The 24754-nt window shown below is 43.2% G+C and overlaps 1 long non-coding RNA gene across 1 annotated transcript in view; it reads left to right on the plus strand.

The window, feature by feature from the left end:
• Positions 1-796: 796 nt before the first annotated feature.
• The window catches only part of LOC137557507 (uncharacterized), an 86175-nt gene continuing 62217 nt past the window's right edge, over positions 797-24754 (plus strand). The window contains exons 1-2 of the long non-coding RNA XR_011029583.1: positions 797-978; positions 19943-20039. This is a non-coding gene — a long non-coding RNA (uncharacterized lncRNA). The remainder of the gene's footprint in view (positions 979-19942; positions 20040-24754) is intronic.

The raw sequence follows: 24754 nt of genomic DNA on the forward strand, positions 1-24754 counted from the left end.
CAAAACTGTTCACACGTATCCCTACGACTTCTGGCTGCATTTTTTCATATTTGCAATTCTGTGTTTTGCAATTATTTTTTCTTACATCCGATTCATCTGTTTAATTTGCAGCTTTATGCAAATTTTTGCATTCCAATTTTTTCATGCATACCAATGAAGTTAATTTACATAAAATTATATGTTATTAACGTCACATTTGCACGCATATCTGTTGACTTCATATGTGATTCACATGTCTGGGGGAAAAAAAGCATACATGTATGAGTGTACAACATTGCAGGTCAAATGCAAAGCTATTGATTAGCAAAAGATGGGCGGTGAGCGCAGACTCGCGATTTGCACATGAATTCTGTTATGTGTGAAAAAGGCCTACGAAAAACAAAGTAAGCAGCAAATAGGTGCACTCCAAGTCACGCTAAGCAAATTGGCAAGAAGAGACACTGGCCCATGTGCAATTCACTTTTTCTCCTCCGGTTTCTCCTAGGTCAGCGGTGGCTAACCTATGGCACGCGTGCCGGAAGTGGCACTCTGAGCCCTCTCTGTGGGCACGCACGCTGCTGCCTGCCACTGCTGCTATTTTGCAGAATTTTTTTTTTTACTTCATTAATAAACTTTATAATCCCCCCTCACTTGTGCTCCCCTTAGGAAACCTAAAATGCAATATAGCGCAGAAAGGCAGGCAGGTGAAAGAGGACTATTTTGTTACCTGCCTCCTCACTGCGCATTCATCACCCGACAATTAACTTGTAGTTCCGGCTGGGAACAGAAGCAGAGACACGCTAGCCTGGCTGTGTGATCTTCTGCAGCCGGCCCGCCCCCTACACTCACGCTGCTGCCAGAGGACTCCAATATCTCTTCCTAATCTTTATTACCTTCTGGCTCCGGGGAAGTTTTCTAGGAGGAAGAGAACCTGTCCTTTTCAACAAGCTGCCTGCAAGAAAGCATTTGGGTGGATTGTTTCTAGCCTGCCAGGATGGAGTGAGTGATTGTGTTTATGTTCTGACAGTCTGTAGCTAAAAAAAAATAAAAGTGTGTCTGCATGCTTCTCTCTCTCTCTTTTTGCTCTCCCTTCTTGTCTTCCTAATCTTTTCTTCTTACTACCCTCCTCTGTGTCTCACTTCTCTATCCCTCATTAAACTCCTTCTTTTACAACCCTGCTCTCTCACTACCCCCTCACCCTTCCACCAGCAGCACTTGCCCTTCCACCAGCAGCACTTGCCCTTCCACCCAGCAGCAGCATATACCTAACTAACCTTCCTACCTACTGCCTGTTCAGCAGCAACATGCACCTAACTACCCTTCCTAGTGCCCACCAAGCTGCAGCATGCACCTACCTACCCTCCCTAGTACCTACTGCCTGTTCAGCTGCAGCATGCACCCAACTACCCTTCCTACCTACTGCCTGTTCAGCAGCAACATGCACCTAACTACCCTTCCTAGTGCCTACCCAGCTGCAGCATGCACCTACCTACCCTCCCTACCTACTGCCTGTTCACCTGCAGCATTCACCTACCTACCTACTGCCTGTTCAGCAGCAACATGCACCTAACTACCCTTCCTAGTGCCTACCCAGCTGCAGCATGCACCTACCTACCCTCCCTACCTACTGCCTGTTCACCTGCAGCATTCACCTACCTACCTACCTACTGCCTGTTCAGCAGCAGCATGCACCTACCTACCCTCCCTACCTACTGCCTGTTCACCTGCAGCATTCACCTACCTACCTACCTACTGCCTGTTCAGCAGCAACATGCCACTAACTACCCTTCCTAGTGCCTACCCAGCTGCAGCATGCACCTACCTACCCTCCCTACCTACTGCCTGTTCACCTGCAGCATTCACCTACCTACCTACCTACTGCCTGTTCAGCAGCAGCATGCACCTACCTACCCTCCCTACCTACTGCCTGTTCAGCTGCAGTATGCACCCAACTACCCTTCCTACCTACTGCCTGTTCAGCAGCAGCATGCACCTATCTACCCTTTCTAGTGCCCACCCAGCAGCAGCATGTACCTACCTACCCTCCCAACCTACTGCCTGTTCAGCAGCAGCATGCACCTGCCTACCCTTCCAACCTACCTAATGCCTGTTCAGCAGCAGCATGTACCTACCTACCCCCCCTACCTACCTACTGCCTGTTCACCTGCAGCATTCACCTACCTACCCTTCCTACCTACTGCCTGTTCAGCAGCAACATGCACCTAACTACCCTTCCTAGTGCCTACCCAGCTGCAGCATGCACCAAACTACCCTTCCTACCTACTGCATGTTCAGCAGCAGCATGTACCTACCTACCCTCCCTACCTACTGCCTGTTCAGCAGCAGCATGTACCTACCTACCCTCCCTACCTACAGCATTCACCTACCTACCCTTCCTACCTACAGCCTGTTCAGCAGCAACATGCACCTAACTACCCTTCCTAGTGCCTACCCAGCTTCAGCATGCACCTACCTTCCCTACCTACTGCCTGTTCAACTGCAGCATGCACCTAACTACCCTTCCTACCTACTGCCTGTTCAGCAGCAGCATGCACCGATCACCCTTTCTAGTGCCCACCCAGCAGCAGCATGTACCTACCTACCTACCCTCCCTACCTACTTTCCCACCAAGCAGCATGTAACTACCCTCCCGGCCTACCATACCTCCTGAAGCTACCTACCCTACATATGCCTGCCGTCCCTACAGCCCACCAAGCTGCAGCTACCTAACTGCAATCCCTTCTAGCCAAATCTCAACTACCTACCTTTTCATACAGCCTGTCTAGCAACAGCTACCTATGCTCCCTACATTTTTGCTGCAGCTACCTACCTACTGCCCAGCTGAAGCCTACCTTACTTACCTACACTCATACATCAGCTACCTATCTCTCCCCCAGTCGCAGCCATCTAACCTCCCTCCCTATTTACCTACACTTCTGTCCCCCCAGCTACAACTACTTAACACCCACACCTATCCCACCCACCCAGCTGCAGTTACCTTGCCTACTTACATATACTCCTCCCTGTCCTACAGCAGCTACCTAATTGCTCTACCTACCCTCCTGTCCAGTCCTTACCTTCCCTCCCTCTCTACACTTCCTCCCCCCAGCTGCAACTTCTTAACCTCCCTACCTATCATCCTGCCTAGCAGCAGCTACCTTACCTCCATGCCTACACTCCCTCCTGTCATGCAGCATCTACATAATGGGCTCTATTCATAAAAAAGTTGTGGCGAAAAAACTCCTGGAGGGAAAATACCGCAGCGGTATTTTACACTCCTGGGTGGTCATTCAAAAAAATCTTGCCAGCTGCGATGCAAGAGCGGAGATCTCCCGCTGAAAGTGGGCGGTAAGCGGGCGGTAAGCTGTCGGAGGGCATGCGGAAACACTTCAGCCGGCAGAGTCCCTCCGTGCACTGCTCTCTCTGGGAGGTCTGTCCCATTCACTTGTATGTAATCCGCAAAATCAGAGGAAGCGGTATTTCCCGTCCACATACCGCTTCCTCTAAACTTTATGAATGGCCATTTTGTTACTTTTTTCTAGATAAATCTTGATAAATCTAGAAAAACACTGGAGAGGGCGGAAATTTCTCGCTCTGCTGGGGGATTGTAGATTTTCATGCGGGAACAGCTTTTATGAATGCCCACTTTGCTAAATGGACGGGAAAATCCGCTGTTTTGAGCGGAAAACTTGCGGTAACCTTTTATGAATAGAGCCCAATATCTCTACCAACCCTCTCTTCTAGTCGCAGCTCCCTATGCTCCCTATCTACATACACTGCATTTAAAATGCAGGTTTATTGCTGCAAACAATTTGTGGGGCTGATAAATACATTTTAAAGGTCAGGTAATTGCTTTATTTAATTTGTGGCCGTGATTGATGCAGTTTAAGTGTGGGGTAATTGCTTCATTTCATATGTGAGGTGATTGATGCATTTTCTATATGAGGGTAATTTCTGTATTTCATATGGGGAGGCGATTGCCTAATTTTAACTGTAGAGTGGCCTTTAATGTTTGAGTTGTTGTTTTTTTTTTAACTAAAAATGCAGTATTCAGTATAAATTGCTGTGTTGGCACTCCGTGATAAATTAGTGGATTTTGGGTCGCGATTTGGGCACTCGGCCTCTAAAAGGTTCGCCATCACTGCCCTATATACATCATCAGATAGCTTCTTGGGCACACCGCACACTGATAACCACAAGTAGCACCAACAGCTTTTTCAAGGCCAATTTTCTCCCCAAAGTGTCATTCTTTTTTTAAGTCCAGTACACACTTTCAATTAAAATTGGCCAATCACTGACCAATTGTACCACCTTACCATGTAGTATGAGAGTCAACAAATATTGAATAGTATGAGCAGATTGTGCAGGTAAACGCTCATACTGTAGTATGAGGGTTTACCTACACAATCTGCTCATATTATTCAAGATTCAATAGTAAAATTGATCAGTGATTGGCCAATCATACTTGAAAGTGTGTACAAGGCTTTAGCAAAGTATACTGAGGGCTTCACAATGTCTTTAAACATACACAAATTGGTACTCACCATTGTAGAAGCTGTAGAAAGGTGGAAGTCAGGAGGTCCGAAGGTGTCCGGCAGCCATGCCAAGGGTCAGAGTTTGGTAGATCAGCCATGCCAGAGGTCAGAGGGTAATTCGGCAGCCATGCCAGAGTTCAGAGGGTGGTCGTTAGTTATGCCAGGGGTCGAATTCCATAGAGTGGTTGTCAGCCATGCCAGAGGTCAGATCCGGAGAGTCAAATACAGTTCAATTATACCATTAAAAAAAAGGGCAGTGAAAGGGTAAAAAAAAAAAAAAAAAAAAAAACTAATAATGAAGGACTGTATGATAGGTCTCAAAGCAGGGATTAAGGCATAGTGCTGCTTTGGACGGACATTTCGGACAATGATATCGTGTGTCCCTTCGAACGTGATTTTTCCTGCAAACTCTGCACCTTTTTTGGGGGTATGGTTTTGATGCAGTTGGGGGGAGTGGGGCAGGAAAATGATTTCCCTCAAATCTGGCAACATTTTCTGCACGAAGTTGGTCTGGGTTTGGGGCAGGTTGTCCAGATTCAAAAAGGAGACATGTAATTATTGCCAGCTGGAACTTTAAAAAAGAGTCCCTGTTACCTGATTTTTTGTACAGGACAAAGGCGTTTTGGAGGCACATCTGGAAAAAATATAGAGCCACTTTTTTGTACCAGATCTTCCTCTTCCTGTTGAGCCTGTATGGTGCCAAAACCTGGTCGGACAAGTCCACTGCCCCCATGAACTTGGTGTACTCAGCGATGGCCAGTGGTTTTACTACTTCCCGACTACGAGTCCTCACAGTTGTTGTTGCCTCGGTGTGGATGGTGGTGAGGGCTAAGACATCGCGCTTATCTCTAAATTTTAAAGCGAGCAGCTCGTTGCTCCGTTGGCTGCAGGTCTCCCCCCTCTTCAGTTTTTTATGAACGACCTCTGATGGCAGGCCTTTGCGATTTGCCCTGACAGTTCCGCAGGCTGGAGTCTGGACTGAAAATAAATGTTTGAACAGTGGAACACTCGTGTAAAAATTGTCCACGTAAAGGTGGTAACCCTGGTGGAGTAGAGGGTTGAGGAGGTCCAGTACTATCCTCTCTGTTGTACCCATGTAGGGAGGGCATCCAGGAGGCTGTATTAAGCTGTCCTTCCCTTCATAAACTTTTAGTGAATAGATATAGCCACTCCCACTTTCGCACAACTTGTACAGTTTTATCCCATACCGTGACCTTTTGTTGGGTATATATTGTTTGATTGCCAGCCTCCCGTGGAAAGGGATTAAGGACTCATCGATGGCTATTCTTTGCTCTGGCATGTATTTTTCTGCAAAAGTTCTATTTAAATGGTCGATGAAGGGCCTCAATTTAAATAGTCGGTCATGGGCTGGGTCGTTAGGTGGGAGGTGGTCTGCATTATTGCTAAAATGCAAGCAGGTTAGCAGCATTTGGTAGCGGCGTCTGGACATTCTGGACGAATAAATTGGGATGCAGAGGATTGGATTTTTTGTCCAGTACAGTTGCTGTTCAGGTAATGGAGAAAGGGCCATATCGAAAGTCAATCCCAAAAAAACTTTCAAATCACGGGTAGTTGCAGGGGTCCAGTGGGAAGCTAACACACAGGTGGGATGGTCTGCTATGCGTTGCTGGGCATAGATATTGCTCTGATCGCAGACATACTGCAGGAAGCTCTCTGGCAAAAAAAGTTCAAAAAAGTCAATGGGCTGCATGTTGCTGGTGTCCACTAATAGGCCACTCCTGGCTGTGAAGGGAGGGAGGTTAGGGGTCTCCATATTAGATGCTGACCATTGTGGGTCCCTTAGATCATAGGGTAGTGGTTCCCTCTGTGGTACCCTTGCTGGCATGCTCTGCCTTGGCCTGGCAGCCCTCTGACCTCTTGGGATGGCATTGCTGGAGGTAGCTATAGGTGACCCTCCTTCAGAAGCAGTGTCAGTGTCACTAATGCCCCTTGCCTGCTCCGCGCTCCTAGATGGCTGAGCTGTGGATGGCCCAGCAGACTCAGAATCGCTGTCCGTTGAGTCGCTTTCTGACTCGGACGGCAGCCAATCAATATCTGTGGACTCCAAATCATCCTCAAATTCGCTGCTGCTGTGACTGTCACTGTCACTGTCACGCTCCAGAATGGCGAACGCCTCTTGCAAAGAATACATTCTCTTTGCCATCTTTATAGAAAATGTATATAGGATATACACTATAATTGTATAGAGGCAAATTGTAAAAAAAAAAAAAAAGAGAGAGAGAAAAAAAAGAGTCCACAAAAATACAGCAGAAATAATATTCTATAAAAAAAAGCAAGGGAGGCTAGGATTAGATCAGGGTTGATCAGGGTGATCAGGGTGATCAGGGTTGATCAGGGTTGATCAGGGTGATCAGGGTGATCAGGGTTGATCAGGGTTGATCAGGGTTGATCAGGGGTATATAGTCCTGGTATATTTATTTATCAGTCCTGGTATATTTATAAAATCCTCTAGGTGGCAGTCAGAATACAAGAAAAGAAGATCCAGTTACCTTGTAATCCTCTCAGGAGTGATTACAAGGTAACTGTATCTTCTCAAGTGCTGGCAACATTGTTTGTAAACCTCACAAATGAATGAGCACTGCTATTGGCTTATAGCAGTGCTCATTCATGGTTACAGGCATCTGATTGGTGATGGGAGTAATTACTCCCATTCATCAATCCCACCCAGAAATAAATGAAGCTGGTGCACGTGCACGCACGGGGGCGCGCACCCGCGGGCGGGAGGGAGCGGGGGCGCGCGCGTGCGCGCCCGCACAGCACAATAGCGGCAGAGGCGTTTATAAACGCCCCTGATCCGCTAATTAAGTCAATAGGGGCGTAGTTAAGCGTCTGGGAAATCCGAAAGTGGTTAACTATCTTTTATAACACGTTTGTATTGTCATAATGTAATTTTTAAGCCTCTTATTTTTTTATAAGGACGTATCTGCCTCCTTGAGGACCAGAGACCTTTTTTTGCTGGATTTCGAGTTGTGATCGCTGTGATTGGCTGAGGCTCATGGTGATCACTGTGTGTGGAGCCAATTAAATTAGCTCGTAATCTGCACATGGAGCTCAGCTCTCATTAGGGCAACAAATCAAGCAGGCTGCAGCGGCGCCAGAGTAGTTGAAATCCATTCCCTGGGAGAAATAAGAGGGGCATGCGTTGGCAGTTGGCAGAAGTGATGTGTAAGGAACTGGATACATTCATCTTTGCCATATTTATATTGCAGCATGGCTTCCAGGAAGCTTTGTTTGCAATCAAACGGGTAGCCAGAAAAAGGCTGACATTGAGCTGAGTTGTACAAATGTAGAGAGAAGATCATAACAAAAGTTGATGACACGGCCTTGACTTCCTATATCTTTGTTTGGCACCCTTTAATAAAATAAAAACACACAGTGATGCTCCAGTGCTCACCATGACACATGGAGCAATCTTTATTACAACACCAAGTGATATTAATAAATCATTACAAACAATGCTACCTGTTTTTTTCCCGTAGATACATTCTATCTTTACTGCTATTCCTTAAAGTGACAAGGCTTCCTGATGAAGACAGAAAACTTTATTGACACCCAGACAATATTTACAAACATTTAGCAAAGCTTTAGCCTACCATGAAAACAATGCTAACAAGAACTTCTGCGTTGGTAGGACATAAATTATCCTGTTCAAAGTTGCTCACAGCATATAAAAATAAGCAAACAAAAAACAATGAAGCTGCTATCACTAAAGAATAGGAACTTTAAAAGAGAAGGAAATCATACATATTTTATATACAGAAGGAAATATTTCTGTGTGAACCTTGCTGTTTTGTGTTGAACTAACACATACCTCCCAGAACTGGAAAAAAAGAAATTTCTAGATGCTTCTACATCACTGATCATACTTCCTCTCTATTTTGAAAGAACAAATGCACTTTATTATGCATTTATAGAAACAGCAGAGGCAGAACAGAAAAAACAGAGTATTTTAAATGTTAAGGTCATAGAGTAAAATTGTGTTTTGAAAGTAAATGTAAAACAATTGTACAAAATAATTCTCATCAATAATTAAATTATAATACATTATTTGTCTTTTGCTCCTGAATATCTGTCAACTATGCAGCTTCTCATCCCTCTCCATTAATAACAAACTGTACATGCACATGACATACCTGCATACCTGTGCATATACCATGTAGCTACGAGAACTAACCCATACCTCTCATTATTCACATTACTACCCTGAAGTCTTCTACTGCTTCTCATGGCTTAGTAATACCCAGATAGCTTACAGTGGCCCAGAACCACCTGGAAGGTAGGTAAAGAGGGCTAAGAAGGTAAAGAGGGTTTCCTGTGATGCATTGACCCATGACCAATAAATCCAAAAAAGCCTATATGTAAGCTGGATTGATGTGGCTCTGTAAACTTTATTAGCTACAGGCTCACTGTACACCAGTGGTTCCTGGGGCTGTAAGGGATGATTTGCTTATTCAGGAATGATGCATCATGGAAACCTCAGTTGCTCACTTACAGCTGAATTGTCACAAATGCCTTCTGTTTTAAGAAGCCAAAATTGCATTTATTAAGTGTGATCGTTACAAATTTGAGATCCCTATGCTGTATCATTTTCCATGAGTGCCTCTCCTACTTTCTGGACATGGTTGTAAGTAGGAAGATAAATGGAGAGAGCAATGATCAAGTCTGAATAACAGATCACAGATGTGTGTGGCTGGCAGCAGGGTTAAGAAAGAGCAAATAGAGACAAGAGAAAACAGAGAGAAGGGACTTGGAGCCGCAGTTCACAATGAATGCCTTGTAAATAATAATGATATTTTAGTAGGTCAGTAATATATTATTACTTTATTGATCATAGGCAAGTTCAGAATGGATCTGTGCACTTTCAGGTTGACTTATCCTTCAAATTTGCTTTTAGATACCAGCAAAATTTATCAGATTATCAATGATACATAATCATAAGCAGGCCAAACACGCATCAGTTTTTCAAGCGTTTTGATAAAATCTGCCAGAAATCTATAGTGCAATGAGCCACATCTATTGTCATTTTTATTGATTTGTGGCAAAATTTGATCAAAATTACGAACGGACAGAATCTGCCGTAGTAAATCAATGGCCCATAGCGTTGCCAATGGTCCAATGCTGCAGTACGATAGATTTTCAATAGATTTCATAGTGCAATCTGTTGAAAATCTATGTGCTGTGTATGGGGGAATTGCATCTCTTTCTGATGAGATTCAGATCAGAGAGGGATTGATCTGTTTGCTGCATTGGTGTGTGGTAAGATTGGGCTCTGCTAAACTGACCATCATTTAAAAAAGAAAAGAGTACTGTATCTGTTAAAGAAAATAAAGGACTTGTGCCACACTTAATAAAATATCAGCAGCCTGTTAGTAACAGGATTCCCTACCCCTACAATTCAAAGTATATAATCAAAACCTACAGCGTATATATATATATATATATATATATATATATATATATATATATATGTGTGTTTGTGTATATATATATATATATATATATATATATATATATATATATATATATATATATATATATATATATATATATATATATATATATATATATATATATATATATATATATATATATATATATATATATATATATATATATATAATTTAGATCAAAAATAGATAAATGTGATTTGATAAACACTCATTAATCAAAATGACCAACAATTACTTTTAGTTCCTGTATTTGGCAGTTTTGATTTATTTAAATATTTATCAATTCGCATTCACTGGCTGCATTTTTTCCTTTTTTTTATCTAATACGCCTTCTTTAAATTTTGTATCCACAGCAGTGGAGTTTAGGTGTTTATGACTGTATTCTATAATTGGACATTGACTTTGCTGTATTAAATTAATATGTGGAATTATCCAGATATGTATTAAATGGTGATTGGTGAATATAAACCTATTCATTTAGCGCCATGGGTTTTGATTAAATACTTTTATATTCATGTTGAAATAGGTCTAGCATGTTCATCTACAGTTTCAATACACTCTAAATTAAGAACATTTTTTTCTTTAAAATATGTTAAGGCTGTTGTATAATTAGGAATAAGCTCTTAGAAAGAATGCTTCCCAGCCTTTTTGAAGCACTAGTCTGGACAAGGTGATTTTCTTAGGGCTTACAGCTGTGTTTAGGGCCACCCCTGAGCAGTCTTCTGGGACTAGTTAGCAAGTCACAGAAAACTATAACTCACACTCATTATTTCCATTTTGAATGGTTACTATGTAAAACATTGTACAATGAGGGTTTAATTGCCAAAATACCTCTTGTATGTATTCTATTATAATGTGATCTGCAGGTCTGCATAACCAACTCATTGAATACCTGATGTGAAAATTGTGTATGCAGAAAGGAAATAATATTCCTGCAATCATGAAACACGTTATCACTTGTTAATGGCTACTGCCATATATAGTTTTATTTTATTTTTTTCATTGATAGAATAGAACCCCTGAAAAGTAGGCCAAGGTATATACTATAATCTAGACAATTTCATCAAAACCACAGGTATTTATACAACAAAAAAGTAAGTACGAGGCAGAGTCTAAAAGTAGCCTTAATACAGCAATAAAAAAGAAAATCAGAACAATATAACAGACAGTTGTTTTAAAGTGAACCCGGGGTGAAAATAAACTGATGAGATAAATAATTGTATTTATCCTGCTACTTCTAAAAATGACTTTTTTTTACATATCCCATGGTTTTATTTTATATTTAAACACTTACAAAGTAGAGTGAATGTTTTGTTGTCTCTGCTCAGTGGCAGCCTTTTAAGTGTTATAGAATTTGAAAGAGGTCAATAGTTCATGTATTTTATCTCCCCCTGCCCTCAGAAGTTGAATTCTGCCAGGAAAACTTTTATTGCTGTACTATGCTTATCAGTGATGTTTACTATGTTCCCGACAAGGTACCAACAAGACAGAAGCTTTCACTTCCTTGCCTAAAAATTACCTCTTTCAGGCAGCAAAATAAAACAAGTAAAACAGGCTGGTTATTAATATGTTTTGTACTGTACTTACTCATGTTTATCTCATCATGTCACATGTCACTTGGGTGTACTTTAACCATTTCTGCCGCTCGGACGTGAAGCTCACGTCAGGGTGGCTGCTCTGCTGTGGTGTGGCGTGCTCCCGTGCGCGATCGCGGGCACGCCCCCGTTTTGTCCCTCGGTAGCCCTGGGATCAGTGAATGGGAACATGGTTCCCGATCACCGATCCGTGTCCCCAGCAGAAAAACCGAAGCGCTCTTACTAGAGGCTTCAGTCTTTCTGCCTGTAAAAATTTCCGCATCCCCCTTGTGCTTCCACTTAGCAAGAAGCACAAGGAAGAAAAAAAAAATCAAGGTGGCCATCTTGTGGCCAAATAGTAAAACTACTACATATTTTTTACATTACAATTTACACATATAATAACATTAAAAATTGCAACATTTTAACCTATCACATTGTTAGTAGGCGTGTTTATAGATAAGGGCAGTTGGTGCTGTCTGTTTTTTACATGTCTATCAGTAGAGTAAAGATGATGACTCGTGGGCTCACGGTGGATCAAACAACATGAACGAATTACAAAGCAATTATTAATCATTTCTTAATCAATCTTCTATTTTGTTGTGCAGACTTAAGCTGAGTCCTGGGCCAGACGCTATGGAAAGCACTGAGTGCAGGGCAGTGAACAGGAAAAGGCAGCATAAAAGCTGCAGCTTCAGGACTTGGCTGGCCGGGCATGGTCATGTTCTATGCCTAGCTATCCCTACCTTTAGGCTATGCAGTCTCCATGCAGTGACATGGGTGAAGCTAAGTGTAGGTATGATAACCATACTCACCAATAAGCAGGGACGGATTTCTGGGAAGGCCACAAAGGCCTGGGCCTTGAGTGACTACCACTCAATAGGAATGGAAGCTGCTGCATATGGAGGTGGAGGCTGCAAACAGGAACAACACATAGAAGTGGGGTGCTACTGCCCAAAAGAGCTGTACATGAAGAAGAGGGGCTGCTGTTCATGGACATTATATATGGATGAGGGAGCTGCACATGGAAGGGGATGAACATTAAAGTTTACCTAGAGGTGCTAAAAATATAAATTCGGCTTTACCAATAAGGGGGCCACTTCCTGTATTGAAATCATGGTATCCTCTTTATCTGCAACCGCGACAGATAAGAATGGCACACAGCGCAGAGGGCAAAAAGATGGCGCGGCATTGACTTACATTATATAACGCTATTTAGGTTAAACGGTTAAAAAAATGCAGGGGGGCTAGTGTTAGACAGCGGGGGTCGGAGGGTGAGAGTGTTAGGCAGTGGGGGTGGAGGGAGTAGGATTACGTTGAGGAAGGATGTGTTCATAGGCATTATTACCTTGTCCCGTCAGGCTATCGCTCCTTCACTTCCTAGATAGTTTGCAGGAGTCCTGCAGCCAGCCAATCACCAAGCAGGGACTGAAGCCACAAGGTGATTGGCTGGATGCAGGACTACAGCAAACTAACTAGGAAGTGAAGGAGCGATCGCTGGGACAAGGTAATGTATGCCTATACACTTATCCTCCCTCCACCTAATCCTACTCCCTCCACCTCCACTGCCTAACACTCTCCCCCTGCATTTTTTAATGTTGCACCGCTCCACCGATAAATGTATCATAAAACGCTATTGACCGTTTGATTATATTTACATTAAAATGGTAAATAGCGGTTTATGATACATTTATCGTCGGATCGGTGCACCATTTTTCAACCTGTGCCATTTTGAACTGTACCCTCTGCAACTACTGAGCAAGCTCACTATAAACATCTACTTTGCAGATTCCAGCGGGTCAAATTAATCAACTAAAAGTCTTGGTCCCCCAAGTGAACATTTTCAGATACTAAGATCCTTCTCAACTTCTGTATTGCAGGGAATATTAGCAAGTCTTATCAATGATTTATTCCTCTGGATACCTTTCCAACTTTATTTTTTTTTACAAGCCTCAAAATTATTTTTCTACCTTGAGCTATAAATGTAGAATGTTAACAATTACCTTCCCTGATATATTTTATATCCATTTTGTAATTGTGCTCATTCTTCAATCAAGCATCCCTGACATATACAAGCCATTTTAATACTGGTGAATTATGCCTCATCTCCATTTCCTTTACTGCATCTTCATACCGTTTAAGATTTACTCTCACATCTACCTAGATAATAGCATATTAAATTGCTTTTTCTTTTATAGACTTTCAGTGCAGGTTGATTTTTGTTTTGCTTTATTTCCCTAGCAGAAAAGTGTTTACTATAATTCTGTGATGAGATTTCTTTAGAGGTGTCAGGATAATGAATTTTAGAACGAGTAGATAAGTACATATTGTGGGAGTTGAATGCACTTGAAGAACATTTATTACTGAAAGGATAAAAGCTACAGTTGCAAACGGAGGAGATGGCAGTAATTGCCAAATCCTGTTATTTCTAGAATAAGCAACCTCTCATAGGGCCCATCACATGATCTGGAGGTCAGGAGTTGGTCAGATCTGAGGAGATCGTCAGATTTCACTATAAAGCAGGAACCCCTGTGTCAGTGATGAAGGCCAATGTAGCCTGAAACAGCCGTCTGCAAGTTGGATTAGTATGGCTCTATAAAATGAATAGGCTATAAGTACATTGCACACCAGAGGTTCAGGATCCTTGCCTGAATTTCAGGTACAAAAAGGATAGATTTGCCTATTAACTCACTGAGCAGAAGTGATACATGATGGTTAGTGTCTTATTGTTCATATAAAGCTAAATAACTATAAATCCTTTCTATTGTCAGAAAACAAATGTATATTTAGCATACAGTAGGTTATTTAATAAGAAGGCTTCTAGGTTTTAGGTTCCTTTAACCACTTAAGGACCACAGTCTTTTCGCCCCTTAAGGACCAGAGCCTTTTTCTCCATTCAGACCACTGCAGCTTTCACGGTTTATTGGATTGGGTAAAAGTTATAGCGTTTACAAACTATGGTGCCAAAAGTGAATTTTCCCATTTTCAAGCATCTCTGACTTTTCTGCGCACCTGTCAGGTTTCATGAGGGGCTAAAATTCCAGGATAGTACAAATACCCCCCAAATGACCCCATTTTGGAAAGAAGACATCCCAAAGTATTCAGTGAGAGGCATGGTGAGTTCATAGAAGATTTTATTTTTTGTCACAAGTTAGCGGAAAATGACACTTTGTGACAACAACAACAAAAAAAAGTTTCCATTTCTTCTAACTTGCGACAAAAAAAAAAAATTAAATCTGCCACGGACTCACTATGCTCCTCTCTGAATACCTTGAAGTGTCTACTTTCCAAAATGGGGTCATTTGTGGGGTGTGTTCACTGTCCTGGCATTTTGGGGGGTGCCTAATTGTAAGCACCCCTGTAAAGCCTAAAGATGCTCATTGGACTTTGGGCCCCTTAGCGCAGTTAGGCTGCAAAAAAGTGCCACACATGTGGTATTGCCGTACTCAGGAGAAGTAGTATAATGTGTTTGGGGTGTATTTTTACACATACCCATGCTGGGTGGGAGAAATATCTCCGTAAATGACAATTGTTTTATTTTTTTTTACACACAATTGTCTATTTATAGAGATATTTCTCCCACTCAGCATGGGTATGTGGAAAAATACACCCCAAAACACATTATACTACTTCTCCTGAGTACGGCGATACCACATGTGTGGCACTTTTTTGCACCCTAACTGCGCTAAGGGGCCCAAAGTTCAATGATTACCTTTAGGATTTCACAGGTCATTTTGAGAAATTTCGTTTCAAGACTACTCCTCACGGTTTAGGGCCCCTAAAATGCCAGGACACCCCATTTTAGAAAGAAGACACCCCAAGGTAATCCGTTAGGAGGATGGTGAGTTCATAGAAGATTTTTTTTTTTGTCACAAGTTAGCGGAAATTGATTTTAATTGTTTTTTTTCACAAAGTGTGATTTTCCGCTAACTTGTGACAAAAAATAAAATCTTCTATGAACTCACCATACTCCTAACGGAATACCTTGGGGTGTCTTCTTTCTAAAATGGGGTCATTTGTGGGGTTCCTATACTGCCCTGGCATTTTAGGGGCCCTAAACCGTGAGGAGTAGTCTTGAAACCAAATGTCGCAAAATGACCTGTGAAATCTTAAAGGTACTCATTGGATTTTGGGCCCCTTAGCGCACTTAGGGTGCAAAAAAGTGCCACACATGTGGTACCGCCGTACTCAGGAGAAGTAGTATAATGTGTTTTGGGGTGTATTTTTACACATACCCATGCTGGGTGAGAGAAATATCTCTGTAAATGACAATTGTTTGATTTTTTTTACACACAATTGTCCATTTACAGAGAGATTTCTCCCACCCAGCATAGGTATGTGTAAAGATACACCCCAAAACACAATATACTACTTTTTCTGAGTACGGCGATACCACATGTGTGACACTTTTTTGCAACCTAGGTGCGCTAGGGGGCCTAACGTCCTATTCACAGGTCATTTTGAGGCATTTGGATTCTAGACTACTGCTCACGGTTTAGGGCCCCTAAAATGCCAGGGCAGTATAGGAACCCCACAAGTGACCCCATTTTAGAAAGAAGACACCCCAAGGTATTCTGTTAGGAGTATGGTGAGTTCATAGAAGATTTTTTTTTTGTCACAAGTTAGCGGAAAATGACACTTTGTGAAAAAAAAAACAATACATATCAATTTCCGCTAACTTGTGACAAAAAATAAAATCTTCTATGAACTCATCATGCACCTAACAGAATACCTTGGGGTGTCTTCTTTCTAAAATGGGGTCACTTGTGGGGTTCCTATACTGCCCTGGCATTTTAGGGGCCCTAAACCGTGAGGAGTAGTCTTGAACCCAAATGTCTCAAAATGACCTGTGAAATCCTAAAGGTACTCATTGGACTTTGGGCCCCTTAGCACAGTTAGGCTGCAAAAAAGTGTCACACATGTGGTATCGTCGTACTCAGAAGAAGTAGTATAATGTGTTTTGTGGTGTATTTTTACATATAACCATGCTGGGTGGGAGAAATATCTCTGTAAATGACACATTTTTGATTTTTTTTACACACAATTGTCCATTTACAGAGAGATTTCTCCCACCCAGCATGGGTATGTGTAAAAATACACCACAAAACACATTATACTACTTCTCCTGAGTATGACGATACCACATGTGTGACACTTTTTTGCAGCCTAGGTGCGCTAAGGGGCCCAACGTCCTATTCACATGTCATTTTGAGGCATTTGTTTTCTAGACTACTCCTCACGGTTTAGGGCCCCTAAAATGCCAGGGCAGTATAGGAACCCCACAAGTGACTCCATTTTAGAAAGAAGACACCCCAAGGTATTCCGTTAGGGGTATGGTGAGTTCATAGAAGATTTTATTTTTTGTCACAAGTTAGTGAAAAATGAAACTTTGTGAAAAAAACTATAAAAATCCAATTTCCGCTAACTTTTGACAAAAAATAAAATCTTCTATGAACTCATCATACACCTAACAGAATACCTTAGGGTGTCTTCTTTCTAAAATGGGGTCACTTGTGGGGTTCCTATACTGCCCTGGCATTTTACGGGCCCAAAACTGTGAGTAGTCTGGAAACCAAATTTCTCAAAATGACTGTTCAGGGGTATAAGCATCTGCAAATTTTGATGACAGGTGGTCTATGAGGGGGCAAATTTTGTGGAACCAGTCATAAGCAGGGTGGCCTCTTAGATGACAGGATGTTTTGGGCCTGATCTGATGGATAGGAGTGCTAGGGGGGTGACAGGAGGTGATTGATGGGTGTCTCAGGGGGCGGTTAGAGGGGAAAATAGATGCAATCAATGCACTGGGGAGGTGATCGGAAGGGGGTCTGAGGGGGATCTGAGGGTTTGGCCGAGTGATCAGGAGCCCACACGGGGCAAATTAGGGCCTGATCTGATGGGTAGGTGTGCTAGGGGGTGACAGGAGGTGATTGATGGGTGTCTCAAGGTGTGATTAGAGGGGGGAAATAGATGCAAGCAATGCACTAGCGAGGTGATCAGGGCTGGGGTCTGAGGGCGTTCTGAGGTGTGGGCGGGTGATTGGGTGCCCGCAAGGGGCAGATTAGGATCTAATCTGATGGGTAACAGTGACAGGTGGTGATAGGGGGTGATTGATGGGTAATTAGTGGGTGTTTAGAGGAGAGAAGAGATGTAAACACTGCACTTGGGAGGTGATCTGATGTCGGATCTGCGGGCGATCAATTGGTGTGGGTGGGTGATCAGATTGCCCGCAAGGGGCAGGTTAGGGGCTGATTGATGGGTGGCAGTGACAGGGGGTGATTGATGGGTGGCAGTGACAGGGGGTGATTGATAGGTGATTGACAGGTGATCAGTGGGTTATTACAGGGAATAACAGATGTAAATATTGCACTGGCGAATTGATAAGGGGGGGGTCTGAGGGCAATCTGAGCGTGTGGGCGGGTGATTGGGTGCCCGCAAGGGGCAGATTAGGGTCTAATCTGATGGGTAACAGTGACAGGTGGTGATAGGGGGTGATTGATGGGTAATTAGTGGGTGTTTAGAGGAGAGAAGAGATGTAAACACTGCACTTGGGAGGTGATCTGATGTCGGATCTGCGGGCGATCTATTGGTGTGGGTGGGTGATCAGATTGCCCGCAAGGGGCAGGTTAGAGGCTGATTGATGGGTGGCAGTGACAGGGGGTGATTGATGGGTGGCAGTGACAGGGGGTGATTGATGGGTGATTGATAGGTGATTGACAGGTGATCAGTGGGTTATTACAGGGAATAACAGATGTAAATATTGCACTGGTGAATTGATAAGGGGGGGTCTGAGGGCAATCTGAGCGTGTGGGCGGGTGATTGGGTGCCCGCAAGGGGCAGATTAGGGTCTAATCTGATCGGTAACAGTGACAGGTGGTGATAGGGGGTGATTGATGGGTGATTGATGGGTAATTAGTGGGTGTTTAGAGGAGAGAAGAGATGTAAACACTGCACTTGGGAGGTGATCTGATGTCGGATCTGCAGGCGATCTATTGGTGTGGGTGGGTGATCAGATTGCCCGCAAGGGGCAGGTTAGGGGCTGATTGATGGGTAGCAGTGACAGGGGGTGATTGACGGGTGATTGACGGGTGATTGACAGGTGATTGACAGGTGATCAGGGGGGATAGATGCATACAGTACACGGAAGGGGGGGGGGGGGGTCTGGGGAGAATCTGAGGGGTGGGGGGGGGTGATCAGGAGGGAGTAGGGGGCAGATTAGGGACTAAAAAAAATAGCATTGACAGATAGTGACAGGGAGTGATTGATTGGTGATTAGGGGGGTGACTGGGTGCAAACAGTGGTCTGGGAGGTGGGCAGGGGGGTGTCTGAGGGGTGCTGTGGGCGATCAGGGCACAGGGAGGGGGGGAAATCAGTGTGCTTGGGTGCAGACTAGGGTGGCTGCAGCCTGCCCTGGTGGTCCCTCGGACACTGGGACCACCAGGGCAGGAGGCAGCCAGTATAATAGGCTTTGTATACATTACAAAGCCTATTATACATGCGTGCAGCGGCGATCCGGGTGCTAGTAACCCGCCGGCGCTTCTGAACGGCCGGCGGGTTACAGCGAACAGTGGGCGGAGCCAGTCCCCGGCGGCTGATCGCGTCACGAATGACGCGATCGCTGCATAGCCACTCCCGCAGCCGCCCCCGCCGCTGGGCGTATTGCGGTCGTTTGGGCCCGGACTTTGCCGCCGCCCATCAGCTGGGGGCGGTCCTCAAGTGGTTAAGATTCTTGCCAGTGGTTCTGGTTCCTTATCTAGGTACTCTCGACAGTTAGAACGGCAAACTTTCAAAAAGGGGATCGTGTTTCTGGGAAGCGCTGTCAGGTGGCTACAGCTGTGATGCGGCTCTGACAGCGGCCACTGGCACACAGCACATCCAGTGCTGGTTCTTTCATGTATTGAAGTGAAGAGCTACACACATCTGGGTTTGACACGCCCATCACCCTCTAATTGCCGATGCCCTGAGCAGCATGGTGGAACGGCCCTGAGTGGATAGCAAGAAGTGCTACTCTAACTGCTATAGGGAAAGTTGATTTTTCATTGTTAAGTTTGGGCTAGTAGGTGTTTTGGGGACTCGGAGAGGGAAATGCTTCAGGGAAAGGCTGAAGACCAAAAGTGTTTTAATCTACAGCACTTTGTATTTCTAATACAAAAAATATAGATAGAAGATAACATTTGTTTAAAAAATGCTGTTGTTGTTTTTTTGTCTCAATAAGGTTTATTACATTTTTAGAGGTGTGTAGAATATTCAATATAGCATCCATTCCCTTTTTCCATTTCAGCTATACTGCACTGTACATCATATGAATCATGAAAGCAATAACACATGTGCCTTTGTAATTTTTCTTTGTTATATCGTGTGTTCCTATCCTTGAAAATTATCTTAGTTTGGACGATGGGTGATTAATCAGAACTGGATTAAAGATCAATGTCAAGAGGAAAGACGAAATGGAAAGCGGATGGAATGGTTATAATTGGAGAATGGTAAGGAAAACAAAACGTACAGTATGGCAATATGATGTCATAGCTTAAGTTAGTGGCTGCATTTATTCTAATGGTAGATCCATGTGCTAAAGGGCATAATGGATTGTGGTTTAAGGCAACACTCTAATGTTAGGTCAATGAATGTATAAGACGTTAGCATCTCAGTAAGCCCTCCAACATTCAGGGAGGGTTGGTTCACACTACTGGACCATCTACCAGAGCAGATGGCAGTGGACCAATAGACATGATGATTTGGCTCATGTTTTCCTATGGGTCAGTTTATACATGCCTGTTTAATGTGTTCAGTTTTGTCCATTAAGTTTCTGCAACAGACAAATCCGACAGGTATGATTTTTTCCCAATGCCTTTCCATTCATCTAGCAGAATAGTGCACATCCTCACCTGAGCGTAATGGACAGGGCTGGGGGGTGGGGAGTCGAGAGGGGTATTTTGGGAGGAATGTGCACACAGGCTACATTAATATACTGTGATCTTGGGGGGGGCAAGATTTTGCCAGGGGGCTAACCAAGTCATAGTTATGCCCCTACAAACAGGCATTATGAGGGGGGGGGGGGAGTTGTTTAAAGGAGTTGAGGCTGGCTGTCAGACAGCAGTATCAGAAAGGATAAGGCAGATAATGGGTGATACATGCAAAACCCACCCAAGAGAACAGCAATAATGTAATGTTTAAAACTACAGCCGTTTCTGCACAGAATATACTGTATTTTCCAGTGTATATGACAATAAGGATGTGCTTTAGGTGCACATGCTGCTTACATGGAACTCCCATCCAAATCTTTTATGCATGCTCCGAGGCTGGAAATCTTCAAATGCACCCTTAAAACACACCTCTTTAGAGATCTATTCATATCTGCAAATCAGGTCTCACTGCCTCATCTGCTAGTCCCTTATGAACCAACTATGGTCTGTTTTGTCCTCTGCCTGCTAATTCTTGTGCCCCATATACAATAATGTTATTATTGTACTTGCCAGTGGCAGTTGTGTAGTGATGGCGCATGGACAGAGACAGCAGTTCCAAATAGCATTGTCAGGTTACAACTCTTTAATCAGCAGCGCCAAATAGAAATAGCTACTTGATAATGGCCAGGGTTTAGTTAGTGACTACAACTATTTAATTAGCGGCTCATTAAAATAGCGTTTTCTTAGAGCCTCATAGAGAATTTGCAGCTATAACCTCACATTTTCATAATCATTACCACAATAATGTATTAGCACCGCCACAAACAAAATTTGTTGTATTAGTCAATCTAGTAATGTATCAACATCACCACAGCCTTCTCATTCTCTCATTATCGTTTATAGACTACCACCACAAACTTTTCTTAGAATTAGTGTTAGGCATTTCATGGGAGGGTTCATGGCCTGGGAGGGTTATGGTGGCCATACATGGTACAATTTTTTCATCCAATCTTACCATTTCTATGTAGTATAAAGGTAAATTAAGTGAATATACTGAAAGGATAATTTAGGCAGTTCCCTTATATTACATAGAAATGGTAAGATTGGATGAAATTTTTTTACCATGTATGGCCACCATTAGTGTGAGAGATAGAGATACCGTTACCGATATTCTACTTATCTCCAATTATTTACCATTTACCCCAGGTGCCACAATTACCAGGTAATGTTTCACATGCAGTTAGTGTTAGGAGTAGGTGCATCACAGATGGATTAAGATGTAATAGAGCCTGAGGTAAGGTAATAGATTTAAGACCCCCTTGTGCTCCTTTTGGAAAGCTAAAGTGGAGAGAGGTCAGAGAAGGTGGCAGGTGTGCCCCTTGACACCCACTAGACCCCAGGCACCTGCCTAGATTACCTGGTGGATGATCCTGTTCTGAGGTGCAGGTAGTGCTAGGTGTAGGTAGAGGAAGGGTTAGTGTCAGGCACAGGTAGGGAAGGGTTAGTGTGAGAGATAGGATAGGGAAGGGGCCATAGTTGAAAATCAGTACAGTTACCTACATTCTATCTATCGACAATAATTTATCATTTTCAACCAACTCCATAATTACTCACGTGTCCTACTTACACAGGCACCAAAATTACAAAGAAGAAATCTGCCCGCAACACAACATTTCTGTAAAACTAAATGTTGTCTCCACCAGGTGCACAACATTGCCGAGACATCTGAATTTTTTTTACCATCCGTACAACATTTCCGATACAACCACCGTTTGTTTTCACGATGTGCCTTAATTTCCATGCGCTATTATTACATACACCTCTGATGTTGGCTCTATATAAATAAGAATGATAATATTGACTGTGCAGGTAACAATGTCTTGTCCATGGCATATGTATGCTGTTCTTTCCTGAATGAGGGTTACATTAAACTCATTCTTAGGCTTTAACCCACAGAAGTTTATGGAAAAAATTATGTGCATTATACAGGTATTTAGTCAAAAACAAAATCTTTTTTCCTGATGGGAACAGTTGCAGAAAATTGCACAAATAACCATTGGTCACTGTATTTTCTTTCAAGTAACCCCAAGCCCGAACATTAGCCGTTCTTGGTCATTGTATTGTCATGACGTGAAATAGCAGTCAAAGCAGCCAAGACATTCGTTTTGAGTCAGATTATGACAAGCTAAGGAATGTAATTTTTCGTTAAACACATTAGATATTAACGGTGTAAGGAACTGAATGACTTCAGTTTTATTGCTTCCAGCTCTCGTGAAACTGATCCTGCAAAGTCTGCTTATACAGTTTGCGGATTCAACAAATTGCACTACAGAAATAACACAGTCGACTCCCCTTACTACTAATCCCTGAGATTCGGTGGCTGTTGTATTCTTGTCTTGTAAAATTAATGCCCATAAATACTTTGTTCTTTCATATGTGAACCCAACACTTTGTAGCGGTAATCATTACAAGCTATATGGTCCATCATGCCTAAAGCATTATGAGATCACTGGAGAGCTACACAACCACCTTCTCTTTGACCCGAGGAAAATGTATGGCTTTGCATTGTAGTCATCCCCCTACTTTAAACTTCACCTGCTTATGAAGGATTTTCCTGAATAGCCTAATACAGTCTAGGGATCGGCTTAGCTTCTCATTGAAGTGGATGTCCTACTAGCAAGTGCATTTCCCTGGCACATTTGATGTCCCTGAGCTTTCTGTTGCTGGGATAGAGAGATGGCTTACGGAGACAGCTTGTACAATCAGGCTACTAATTCTTTGATAATGGAACCAGTCACAGCATTCATCTCTCTGCCGTATTCTGATGATGGCACTAATAGCTTATTGACTAGCACTGGCTGAGTGGCCCAAGAAGCATCATTAAATCAGTACAGAATGGCAAATCAAGACTATAAACAAAGGTCAATGGCTAATTTATAACACAGCTTCTTATCTACACAATGAAAACCACGATGTGGAGACCTGCTTTGATAATGCTCCCCGGCATGATTTATTTCTAGCGTTAAGTATAAACAGTAATGGAGAAATAATCCTGGATCTGCAACACATGGTTTATCCCTTTTAGAGGCACTTTCATTTCCAGATATTTCTTCTCTTTCCCGTTTCTTTCAACTTCAAATATAAGCAGCATCCGGCAGCTGGATCTTTATCAGACAAGCTGATGGCTCAATCTTTAACATCTGGATGTCTGGTGCTTGCAGATTCTAGTCAAATGCTTGACACTCCTGGACTCCAGAAAGAAAACCAAAACTATATCCTTATTCAAAATAAAAAATCTACCAGACCATCAATAAGCTGCTGTATGTGTGTCAGACAAAGTGGTACTTGAAGTGGAGCTAATCTCAGAACTGTATTATATGGAGAGCTGCCTTGGCAGAGCTCTCCTTCAGTCTATTCACAGTTGCTGATAAGAGGTAATTAGACAGGTTTGACAGGTTTCAGAGAAGTACAGTTTTTCAGCAACTAAGTGTCTGATGCAATAAAGTCCAGTAAAATTGCCATGCAGGGAGCTCACAGCAATTTTACCATTACTAGCAGGGCCAGATTTAGGCCAAGGCCATCTAGACCATGGCCTAGGGCACCACAGGAGCAAGGGCACCAAAGCAGCAGGCTAAACTGGTGCACGCTTGCAAATGCTGCAATGCAGGGAGATCAGGAGAGTGCCTGACCGCAGTACTCTGCTGCTAGCCGCCTGTGCAGCAGCCACCTTGCTCTCTGCACATTTACATTGTGGACTTGGGCAGCATTGGAGATGGAAAGGAAGCTTCTGCACTGGAGATGAGTGGAGAAATGAGTGACACTTATGGCTGCTGCGGCGTGAAGACAAGCTGGCTACCTATACTGAAAGGGGGAGTGGGAAAAGGAGGGATTAAGGGAGTCATCTGGCTATCTATACTGGAGAGAAAGGGGGAGGGGAAATCTGGCTACCTATACTGGAGGGAAGGGGAGGGGTCAACTCGCTACCTATACCAATGGGGGGTGGCTGGTGACAGTGGCCTTGGGCAGTTAAGAGTACAAATCTGGCCCTGATTAATAGCGCCGGGGAAGCAGGGCTGTTATCCCTTCGCCCCACCCATATTACCAGGTTACCGCGAGCGTTGCCATGGTAACACACACAGCATAATGCATGGCACCATAGTAAGGCAGCAAGCGACGCTAAGGGTCAAGGCTGATGCACCCCCGTGCTAATAATGGTCAAATTGCTGTGTGCTCTCTGCACACAGCACATTTACTGGACTTTAATGTATCAGGCTCTATATGTGGAATAAAGACTT

The sequence above is a fragment of the Hyperolius riggenbachi genome, chromosome 1 (genome assembly GCF_040937935.1).
Source record: "Hyperolius riggenbachi isolate aHypRig1 chromosome 1, aHypRig1.pri, whole genome shotgun sequence".
Lineage (NCBI taxonomy): Eukaryota > Metazoa > Chordata > Amphibia > Anura > Hyperoliidae > Hyperolius > Hyperolius riggenbachi.